This window comes from Tauraco erythrolophus, chromosome 3 (assembly GCF_009769465.1).
Source record: "Tauraco erythrolophus isolate bTauEry1 chromosome 3, bTauEry1.pri, whole genome shotgun sequence".
Classification (NCBI taxonomy): domain Eukaryota; kingdom Metazoa; phylum Chordata; class Aves; order Musophagiformes; family Musophagidae; genus Tauraco; species Tauraco erythrolophus.
This window is the reverse complement of record NC_141467.1, coordinates 79,265,837-79,277,782: the sequence shown is the minus strand read 5'-3', so window position 1 is coordinate 79,277,782 and position 11,946 is coordinate 79,265,837.

Here is an 11,946-nt window from a genome sequence, read left to right as displayed (position 1 = left end):
CCGCCCCACCGCCTCCCTCCCGGCGGGAAGCGGCAGTGCCCCGCGGACGGCCGCGGGCGCCCCAGCCCCACGGCGGGACAGTCCCGCACGGCGGCCGCCAGCGAAGACCGGCGCCGCCTCCCGCCGGGGGAGCTCCTTCCCCGCCAGGCAGCCCCCGTCTCCCAACATGGCCGCGGAGAAGCGGCCGGAGCCCCGGCAGGGAAGGGCTCTGCGAGGAAAGTTTCCTTCTCCCTCCGCCACCAGCCGGCCCCGGCGGCCAGACCCACACCACCTAGGACGCGACCGGGCCCGTGCTGCTCACCCGGTGCGCTCCGCTCCGGCTGCTGCCGCCAGCCCCGCCGCCCGCTCCCCGCACCGCCACGGTCATACACCCCGCCGCCGGGGGACGGGCTCCGGGACACCGCCCGCGCGGGGCGGGGCCGCCGCCATCTTGGGAGGAGCCGGGCGGCGGGAAGGGCTGAGGCGCCGCCGTCCCCTTCGCGGAGGACGGTCAGGCCGCGGGGATCCACCCTGCGTGCGGAGAGTGGGAGAGGACCCGGCGCTTCCTAACCCACGAGTAGCACCTCATGGAAGAGGGATTCTCAGGACGTGAGGGTTTTTTTTGTTTGTTTTTTTTTTTTTTTTTTTCAAAAAACCTCAGTTGGTTTTTTGAAAAAACCCACGTTTCCATTCTTTGTGCACCATCCCGGATACGTGTTTTACGTCCACGGCTCCAAGCAAGATCTCCCAGAAGTAAACAAGGATGGTCATGGGTTTTTTATTACCTCTCTCTGAGTGAACCCTTTATAGCACATGGAAGGGAGCTTCGGTTTGAAGAGTTGCTGGTCAGCTTGGAGAAACTACGAGCCTTTCAGTACAGCTCCCAGTGGAAACGCTGCTGGAGTCATAAACACAAGGAGCCCCTTTCCTCCTGTGTTATCCATCGTTTTTAGTTTCTATGCATCAAGTCATCCAGAGCAGTGTTTTCCAAATCTAGCCGACTAATCAGCAGCTAACCTGGTCCTAAGATTTCCAGACATTGCTGGGTGCTACCAGCATGGGAGGGTGGCTGGGGTGTTTCGGGGAGCTGTGGAACGGGAGGGAAGGGGGCACAGCTCCCTTGTTTCCATGGTAGTGCCAGGCTCTGCTGCGGTGTCAAAGTCTGTGCTCCGGAAAATGGCCCGAGGGGCTTTTTTTTTGAAGAAAGTTTCACTTACATGAAATATAGCAGGGTTTTATTTTCCAAATTTCACATTATTGGGCAATAACGTGGCTGGCTTTTCTGGGGAACAAAAATAGAGTAGTTAGGCAGTGGGGCTTTCCAATGGTAATAATGAACCCACTGAGGTTTCTGAATTTCATACGGATTTTTTATCCCAGCTCAGGTGGAGGCACAGATAGGCGAGAGCTGCGTTACTCAGCTGGCTCTCTCCCACTGTGGGAGAGGGACACGGGGAAGGGAGCAGGATACAGAGGGCTGAGCACGTGTGTCTCCCTATCCTGCAGCACAGCGGCCTGGCCATCTGCTCCTGCCCTCAAAACCACCCGGCGTTCAGCCCGAGCCGAGTGCTGCCCTCAGGGTTTACTGAAGGACAGAAAGGAAGGAACAGCCTCTTACTGTTGTGAAAGAAGCAGTTCTGGACGTGGGGCACCTTCAAAAGCTTCTGCGTGGGGGTGTGACAAGTGACATGGACAGCTGTAAAAGACCATTAAGATATGTTCAGATATGCTCCCAGCATCATGAGTAAATTTCCTACAGAACCCAAGCCAGGCTGCTGAACCCACATCCCTTCCACAAGCAACAGATCTGACCCCTTCCAATGGACCCTGATAAATGGTGCTAAGGAGAAAGCGTTTGGTGAAGGAGAGCAGATCTCCCACCAAGACAAGAAACCCATGGCGAACCACTTGGACTCTATGCAGAAAGCAAGCAATAGCTAGAAAATTGAGCGTGCTCTAAAAACATTTTTATTAATGCTTTTTCTTCCTGTAAATAATATTGTGGTAGCTTTTTAAGCCCTGATGTAGACCCATATATGCTGCCTGTCAACAACAATTTTGGTTTTTTAAGAGTGTTTCTGCAAAATGTGCGAGTTGTCTTTATCACTCTTCATTTTGTTGTAGACAAAAATAGAAGAAAAAAAAGCAACAACAAATAAAAGCTCCATAAGGCTGAAAAGAGACCACTCCGTTCTTGAAACTCAACAGCAGCCCTAAGAAGTGGTGTTTGACATCCCTTTAACTTTGTGCCCTGTACCCAACAGTGACCACTACTGGAGGCTTAAGAAAAGCAAGTAAAAATAGAGCAATTACGTATTTATCTCATTAACTGAGCTTCTAATAAGTCGTCTTTTGGGGGGGAGGGAGGAATGTGGGCTTCATGTGATAGAGGTTGCAATTAATATGTTCCTTAATAGACACCAGCTGATAAGGAATCCTTAAATTTATCTAATTCCGTTTCTCACCTTCATAACGCATCAATTTATTTATTCTTTGAAAATTCATTATTCAATAATTCATTATTTCAAAACAAAATAAAATCTATATTATCTATAAATATACGTTACTAAAATTTTGCTGCCATCTATTTCTAGTCATTCTATAGGATCCAGCACGCCTAAGAGTATAGTTTGTGTTTGGAAAATTATTACACCTGCTTGCTAACTTTGAGCAGTTAGTTCTTGGCAAACCCACCACAGCCAATTAACCAGCCAACTAGAGCCAAAGATGAACCGCAGAAACTTGCTGTTAATCATTTCTGACACGTGTTGTACCTTTAGTTGAGTCAACTAAATTGGTTAGAATTTTACTCTCAGCATAGGAAAAATTTGTTACTAGCAAACAGACCACAGTTGCAGTGGAAATAGCCGAGCGAGAAATAAAGGTTCTCACACCATTTTGCATTTAACACTTGTAAAATTTATGTATTATGGTTCTTATTTTCCATGTAACATTAATGAGAAGAGGCAGTCAAAAGAACATAATTCGGTAATTGGCTTTAAATATTTCCCTTTTAAAACAAAAACGTGTAAATGTATAGGCTGCTTTTTTTTTTTTCTGTGAAAAAGCACATTTGTGTCTCTCATGTATTATAAACAACATGTCCAGTAAAACAAGACCATCTGTAATTTTATATGATTTTAAAATATTCTGTCAAGCTTATGTCAGTGACATGAATTGCTGGCTGTTAGATATCTTCCAAAACAATTTGTTGCAAAGGTTTTGAGTTGCGTTAAAATTACACGTACTGTTGCATAATGAAGCGCTCGCAGTGATGTGTTATTATGAGAGCCAGTATCTGTGCATGTCCAACAGAAACTAAACCCGGGGACTCAAATTCAAGACCGCAGACTGATTCTCAACCTCTCTGGGTTAAAATTGCTTAAGTGTGTTCTGTAAATTTAGCCCCAGGCTGTGAACTTGAATTCAGATGGCTGGTTATCTGTAGTTTTTGCCTCAGTTTTTGGTTGAGCTCTGTCCACGTACAACTATTACCAGACCTTAACATTTTAACCTACCTTAAAAGCTAAACTGCAAATTGATGGGTTATTTTTGAAGTGAGATCAAGACAGACTGCAATGCAGTGCTTTTTGTTTCTGCCCCTCTGCTGCACATACCATACAGATGAGACGCAGCAATAACCATCTAACACTGTATCTTAACAAATACCAGAGCCAGAAAGGCTCAAGCCAAGCTCATTTTCTGACGGATTGCTTCTCTGACACTGGCAGAAAAGGATCGCTAGTTTTGAGATGGCAAGGACTTCTGCTCACCATCTGTATGTTCAAAATCTCTTTGGAACTACTTGAGGGCGCAATTTCCAGTCGGCCAAGGGAAAACTAACAAAATCCATCATCTGTGCTCTGAGTTTTTATATGATGAGAATTCATCATAACCGAGAGGCCGCACTCATTGTATGCCTAAGGTATGAAAGAATTAGGCAAAGAAGTAGCCACAAGAAGCATGGCCTTTCCCTAGAAACAAAGTTTAGAATAGAAATTCATATAAACATAGAACAACCTTTTATTTGGTGTTCATCCCATTTTCATTGCAGAAACTCGGTTCTCTTCCAAATAGCATTCTTCTTCCTCAGTTTCCTCAGCCAAACTGCTAGCCAACAGACTGAGAAGGCTCAGAAGCTGAAGCAGAAATAACTGTTTCCTAATGTATCTCATTCTGTCCCTGCAAATATTCATGTCATTTTTAACTTTAGCTTTCATTAAATAATCCATAATGCTGAATTCCAAACTCGCACATTTGAAAGCCAAAGAGGATTCTCTACTCGTTAGAAATTAATCTGATAAGATAGATTTATTTCTTTTTAAGGCAAAAACTCCAATAGGTGCTAAGTTTTGTACTTTTTGGCTTTCCAAGTGCCATAAAGGCATAGCATTTTTGCAGTTCAAAGCATATTCTTACGAAAAGTTTAGAATATAGGATTTATTAACTATACAAATCTTCTTAATCTGGCTTTGTGGAGGCTTCTACAAAACACTGAAGGACTTCAGTCCCATGTGTTCATTTCTGAACAAACCACTCGCCAAAATTTGGAATTCCATCCTTAAACTGTCCTGGTCAGAGCTCTGGTTTAAGAGGATGAACTCCTGTATTCAGCTTGGGCAGTAACGAGCAATAGTTCAATTAAGAACGTGTGGATGGACAAATCTTCAGGGTGCTTTTACATCTCCTGACGTTAGAAGACAAAAAATAGATGTTACGCTGTATTTGAATCCCTGGGGATTTTTTTTTTTTTCGCTGGAAGGGAGGGATGCCATCCAGAGGGACCTCGACAGGCTGGAGAGGTGGGCCTGTGTCAACCTCATGAAGTTCAACCAGGCCAAATGCAAGGTCCTACATCTGGGTCGTGGCAATCCCAGGCACAATTACAGACTGGGTGGTGAATGGATGGAGAGCAGCCCTGAGGAGAAGGACTTGGGAGTACTGGTGGACGAGAAGCTCAATATGAGCCGGCAATGCGCTCTTGCGGCCCAGAAGACCAACCGCATCCTGGGCTGCATCAAGAGGAGCGTGGCCAGCAGGTCGAGAGAGGTGATTCTCCCCCTCTACTCTGCCCTCGTGAGACCTCACCTGGAGTACTGCGTCCAGTTCTGGAGTCCCCAACATAAGAAGGACATGGACCAGTTGGAGAGGGTCCAGAGGAGGGCCACGAAGATGGTAAGTGGGCTGGAACACCTTTCCTATGAGGACAGGCTGAAAGAGTTGGGGCTGTTCAGCCTGGAGAAGAGGAGGCTCCGGGGTGACCTTATAGCGGTCTTCCAGTACCTCAAGGGGGCCTACAAGAAAGATGGGGAGAGGCTGCTCAGGAGGGCCTGTTGTGATAGGACAAGGGGTAATGGTTTTAAAATAGAGGGAGGTAGATTCAGATTGGATATTAGGAAAAAATTTTTTACCATGAGAGTTGTAGAACACTGGAACAGGTTGCCCAGAGAGGTGGTGGATGCTCCATCCCTGGAGATGTTCAAGGCCAGGTTGGATGAGGCCCTGAGCAACCTGATCTAGTTGCAGATATCCCTGTTCCTTGCAGGGGGGTTGGACTAGATGACCTTTGAAGGTCCCTTCCAGCCCTAACCATTCTATGATTCTATGATTTTTAAGCAGGGATAACAGTGTCTGACCATGAGCTGGCAGGGAAGGAGTTTCGGACCTTCATCCCTCCAGAAATAGTTTGCAATGAAGCTTCCCAACAGACCGAGGCCCAAATCCAAATGTTAAAGGCACATAAATGCCAAGTTCCCAGACTCAGAAGCAGACACCAGAGCTTGTTGCTCTCCTCTCAGAGATGACAAATACAACCACTACGCCTGTATGGTCACCGCCCTCTCCCCACCTTCCAAATACATTGTGAATCCTGTGCTGCATCGTGGAATAACTCACATGGAAAAAGCTGAGTCACACAGAGCAGCCTGTTTACATCTCTGATAGCTTCAGGTTAGCCATCTCTTGGAGGATGAGGCACCTTTCTGAACAATGAGGTCTTGAAAGTGCTACAACCTAGAGAGAAGCTGGGTTGGGCTCTCCATTCGTGGGATGCCCATGAAGGACCACAGCCACGGCTGCGGTCTGTGAAAGCCCAGTCATGCTGTTACATCCTTGGCTTGCCGAGGGGCTCAAGAGGCCTTGGTAGAAGGACACTGTATATCCAGAGACTGTATGGTGATCTTATAGCAGCCTTCCAGTGCTTAAAGGGGGGACAAGGGGCAATGGCTTTAAATTGAAAGAGAGGAGATTTACATTAGACCTAAAGAAGAAATTTTTTTACATTGAGGGTGGTGAGGCACTGGAACAGGTTGCCCAGAGAAGTTGTGGCTGCCCCATCGCTGGAAGTGTTCAAGGCCAGGTTGGATGAGGATTTGGGCAACCTGGTGTAGTGGAGGGTGTCCCTGCCTATGGCAGGGGGGTTGGAACTGGATGATCTTTGAGGTCCCTTCCAACCCAAACCATTCTGTAATTCTATGACATGGTAATGAGAGAAACATCAAACTACCCATATGGGGACAGCTCCGAGCCTGCCCAGAGATACAGCTGGAGGCACCTCAAGAACTTGAAAGACAGGGGTCTGTAAAGATTAGTGGCAGCTATTGGGCAGCAGAGTTACTTGCGCTGTGATTTTAGATTTATGGGGTGAGTTTCTCCTCTGCGTCACATCAGCTTCTTATGTCCTTCACTTACACTACACAAAAAGTGGTATTTGCAGACCGGCAGATTTCATGCCACTTCTACAGATGTAGTTCAGACTTCTCATTTCCAAACATTGCATCTGTTATGAAGCCCTGCCCCCCGCCTTTTTTGTGGGGGGGAGTGGGGCAGGGATGTTGTTGGGGTTGTGGGTTTTTTTTTGGTTAGAGTGAAGATATCTGGAGGAGTCTGACTGAAGCTGGAAATCTCTAGATTTGTACAGAGTGAAAACAGCAGCCAACCTTCGCTTGGGCTTTTTAGTCAGAACAGAGAGCAGACTTCTAAACCAGAATGCCATATGCAAAGACTTTGTTGAAGGAACATAGTCTTTCTGACACTGAAGAAGCTCAAGAGTTATATCTTAACTATTTTTCTTTCCCTTTCATTTAATTTTATGCTTATTTAAGCATGGTAATCTAAACAGGCATGGATGTCCTAGACCACAACGTTGCGCTCTGCCTGTGGTAACTAAAGAAGGTGTGAAATTACAAAATCCGAGCTTTCACGCTTCGGCATTAACTGATTATATGCAGTAACATGTCGAGGAACAGCATCTAGATACACTCTGGCAAAACTAGACACGTGCTCTGAATTTTTAAGCATTTGAGGTTTTGTTTTTTAAAAAAACTATAGAGTGAGAGAAGTCAAAACAATTTCCCCATCCTAGCCCCAACATTTTGGCTTTGATTCTCCAGAGCACTGCGATTCTGATGTAGAAAACCATACGAGATGGATCAGCATACAAAATTTCTCCTCCCTATTACAGCCCCTCTCTCGTTGGCACAGATTAAAGATCGAGTAGGCAGTAAACATGATGACAGTCATTATATGACTGTGGATGTATTGCCCTCCGTGCTCCACTGGCAACCCAATATGATTTAAAACATCCTTCACGTTGCTTTAAAATAATCCTGGAGAATAGCTGTAAATCCTGAAAAACTGAAAACAAAAATTATTTTGAGTTCTTTCTGCCATCTCCCTAAACTACAATAAAGTATAAATTCCAAATCTCTGACAATTAAAAAAAAAATCTTGTTATTTAATGCATAACATAATCCATTTATGCATAACATTTCATCCATAAAATGCATAACTGGATGCTACAGCTATGGTTGATTCTGCTAATAGATGGACTGGTACTTTAATTACTTCCCAGGGTGCCTTTCAGCCCTATTTTCATGACGCTTTACTGAATATCTGAGTGAAATCACCAAGATGTTTGCATAACAGACCTGTATGCCCAATTGACCCGATTTGTTCCTGCTAAGATACTGCCCACAGGGAACAGCAAACAGAAGACAGGCATTTGTGGCTGTTTGGGAAAAGGAGATCTTTCAAGCCATTAGAGCAAGTTGTCAGTGAATATGAAGGTGAAGTGGGCACACCGATTCATTAAGTGCTTACAGAAAAAAACATGTTTAGGCTGATGAACAACAAGTGAGCTAATTTACTAAAAGGACAAATCGATTAGAGCTAAGCTAACAAAAACACCCTGTCTTGCAGTCACACGCTGCCTCCCTGCAACTCAAAATAAGCTGCGGATTTTGTGCACTACGTACAACAACAGCAACAAAAGAAGGATTTCTGGTTTTAGGCAAAGTCCAGCCTTCTGGACAGTCAGTGACAGAGCTTTACGTATTTATTTTAATTCCTTTGGAGTCTTCAGATTAATAAAACAAAAGTTTTGAACAGTCTGAGTAAGAAGGGAGTGTGCTCAGCCTAAGACGCACAGAGCAAAATAATCCTCAGCTCCAGACAGCAGCACTTGGGAGGCTGCTCCTAGACCTTCCAGCAGGTTATACAGCTTCCGCTTACAAGTTGTCTTCTACTGCTGACTTGACAAAAAACCCTCAACCACTTACTACTGCACAATTAAAGGTTTCAGAAGTCCCCCATCTAGTATGGAGAAAGAAAACCAGCGTCCTCCTTTGAAGACTCCCAGCTTTTTTATCCACAAAACAGAAATGCACATCTATTCTGCCTTTCTGACTTCGTGCACATACAGAGGGACCTATCCCAGAACAGGGAATCTAAAATATCCATAGATTAGTCCACTGAAAATATAACTTGCCCCTATTGGAGCAGAATGCTAAACACCATTTGGTTCAGCTGAGAAGATAAATCAGCGAATGATCATCTGCGAATTGTTGCCTGTCTAGAAAGGCAAATATCAATGAATGTACAGCCTGAAGCATAAAGGATCGCTGGTATATTTTGTCTTGATTTATGTATCTGTGGATGTTATTTATCACAATTTTTTACTGGATCAACTTTAATGGAGTCAAAGTGGTTGCGGGTCAGCCACATTTAAATTAAAAAAAAAAAAACAATCTGTAGACTTAGAGCAAGATTCATGAAAGCTGAAAAAAAGATGGAGATTTTTTAGACGGACAAATGTCATTTTGAGAACGCACAACCGCCATCAGCAAACGCAATGGAAAACAGGTTCTGAGAACATTCAGCATAACACTGCATCCCCTTCTACATCCTTTTGTAACTAAACCGTTGTAGTTCTTAACCTGGCATCAGAGCAGTAAGAAAAAAAAAATCCTCACTATTTTGGCAGACTGCTCATAATCATCTAAATGGCTCCTCTTGTATCTTCCTTTGAAAAACACAGACAAATGTGTTTTTGAAAAACACAAAGACAAAAGAGCAGGACCCTCCTCTTCTGCAGTATAGCAGTTCCTATGTTTATGGCTGGAAAGCATTTTCTGGTACTGTTGAATGTTTTGACACTACAGAGGACCAAAATAAGATGCAGATATTCAGATGCTAAGCTGCGAGGGAAATGGGGACAATCTGGAGCATGCGTTTCTCAAAAGCGATAACTGAGATTTTTGCATTTTTCCTTGAAAATTAATCTTTTCTTTGGTTTGCTTTTACTAAGACTATTATTTGGCTAAGCGAGAAACCAATTAAACTGCAAGATCGCTGGGCAAGTGATGTCTGATGCGTTTCGATTCATTCAGGACTTCTGATCCCATGGCTGTTACCTACCATGGACAAAATACAATCTGTTACAGGACTAATACAATTCTTATGTTTTGCCAGCTTAAACCTGCAAGTCTAAGTGGAAAGAGACTCTGGAACAGACTGCAGTGTTCCAGAGAAGAGACAGATGGAGATACAATTTTGTCCTTAACCAAAAGCAGGGAAGACAATAAAGATCAAAGACACACAAAACATGTAAGGTAACTGAGGAGGATACCCACTAGACTGGTACTTTACATGGACCTGGCTAACTTGGTGTCATGGTTTGATGTGGAGGGGGGGTGATTCTGGTGGCAGGAGAGGGGTTTTGCTCCCTGCGACCTCCCCGGTTTTGGAACCGGGTTAGGTTTGGTTCCGGCCACCAGATCAGACTGCCATCCCCCTCAGGATTGAGCCAATAGGGCGCCTCTGCGAATTGCCCTATTTAAGTCAGGACAAAGGGACCGGAAAAGGTGCTTTGCCCAGGATCGAGCAGAGAAGGGAGGAGGGCACTGCCCCTGCTCCCTGGCTCCCGGCCGGGCAGCTGCCTGCGTCGGGCCGGCGCCACCCACGGAGAATGGCGGCGGCGGAGCCAGCTGGGGAACTCGGGGGCACCCCACTCCCGGGGTGCCCACTGGGCTGAGTTCACCTGGAGAGGACTGAGATCTGAGAGAAACAGCCACATCGACAGCAGGTCAGTGAGGATGGAGCGGGAGGAGGTGTGCCGGAGCCGAGTTTCCCCTGCGGCTGATGGTGAGATGGCAGGCGGCCCCCCTGCAACCAGCACAGCCTCGGTGGAGCAGAGACCCACTCGCAGCCCGTGGGGAGAAGATGTCTGAGCCTGAGGATGGTCGTGTTGGGGTGCACGACAAGGCAGAGCGGCATCTGGAGTCTTCGTGACAACCCACGCCGGAGCGAGTGGCTACAACTCCCTAAGTACCCGAGACTGTGGTAAAGCCCACACCGGAGCAATCTGTGGGGAAGGATTGTTTCCAGTGGGCTGGACTCACGTTGGAGAAGTTTGTGGATTTTTCCTCGTGGGTAGGGGATCCATTGGAGCAGGGGAAAAGGGTGTAAGGACTCCTTCTCCTTTAAGAAAGAAGCAGCAGTAACAGCACGGAATGAACTGACCTGCACTCCCCCAGTCCCTGCCCCCTGTGCTGCTGGGGGGAGGAGGTAGAGCCGGGAGGAAAAGGAAGGGGGGGGGGAAGGTGTCGGTTTTAAGATCTGGTTTTGTTTCTTTCTGTCCTCTCAAGTAATCGGTTTTTGTTTCCCTTTGTCCTTCTAAGTAATCATTAATAAACTGTTTTGCTTTGAGAAAAGCTCTGCCTGTTTTGCCCAGGACCATGGTTGGTGGGTGCTCCCTCTGTTCTTGTCTCAACCCTCAGTCCCTTTGGTTTTTTTTCTCTCCTCTCTACTTTACTGGAGAAGGAGAGACTGTGTGAGTTTTAGTTGCTGGATCAGCCTAAAACCACTACACTTGGCTCGGAAATTATTTTCAAACATGTAATTGGCAGCTAGCAACACATCTGCCAGTTGCTCTTCTGATAGGAACGACCAGTAGGTTAGCACCAATATGAGAAAATATTTTGTCAGATCCAACAACAAAAAAACCTCCACAAAAAAGGAGGAATAGGACAAAGGAACAACAAAAAGGAACAACAAGGAACAACAAAAAGGAGAAATAGGACACATTTTTATAGGACGTAGAATTATAAATTATCAGAACTGATGAAACAGAATTTTTTATATGGCATCAATTGCTATTGAGAAATAAAAGGAGATACTACTTGTGAAAGCAGGTAACTTAGGTCTACCTTGTTTGGCAGGTGTTTAATGCCTCCAATTCACGACATTGCCCCTAAGGGCAGAATCAAGCATGACCATCCAAGAGAGAGAGCTGTTCCCTGAAGGATACAAAGGAGACACAGATTGCTTATTCAAGCAGCCTCCTGTCATTTGGAATTTAAAGTACTGCTTTACTTTCTGAGGTCACTCAAAACTCTCTTGTGACTGAAGTCATAACTGGAATTTATTTATTTATTCCATGTCCTGTTTACTAATTCACTGATAAGTCCCTCTCACCATGCTAACCATTCACTACATCACATGGCTGCTTCTCTACACTAGAACAAATCAGCCCTTCCATTGATGCCTTTGTAAGCACATTGTCAAGATTTGTTCCACTTCAACACCGAAGCAAAGCGCTGGCCTTGTGGCCTGGAAGCAAGATATCACTGTAGCAACTCCATGTACTGGTTATACAGCATGGCTTCCCTTCTCTTCCTCCTTACTGTA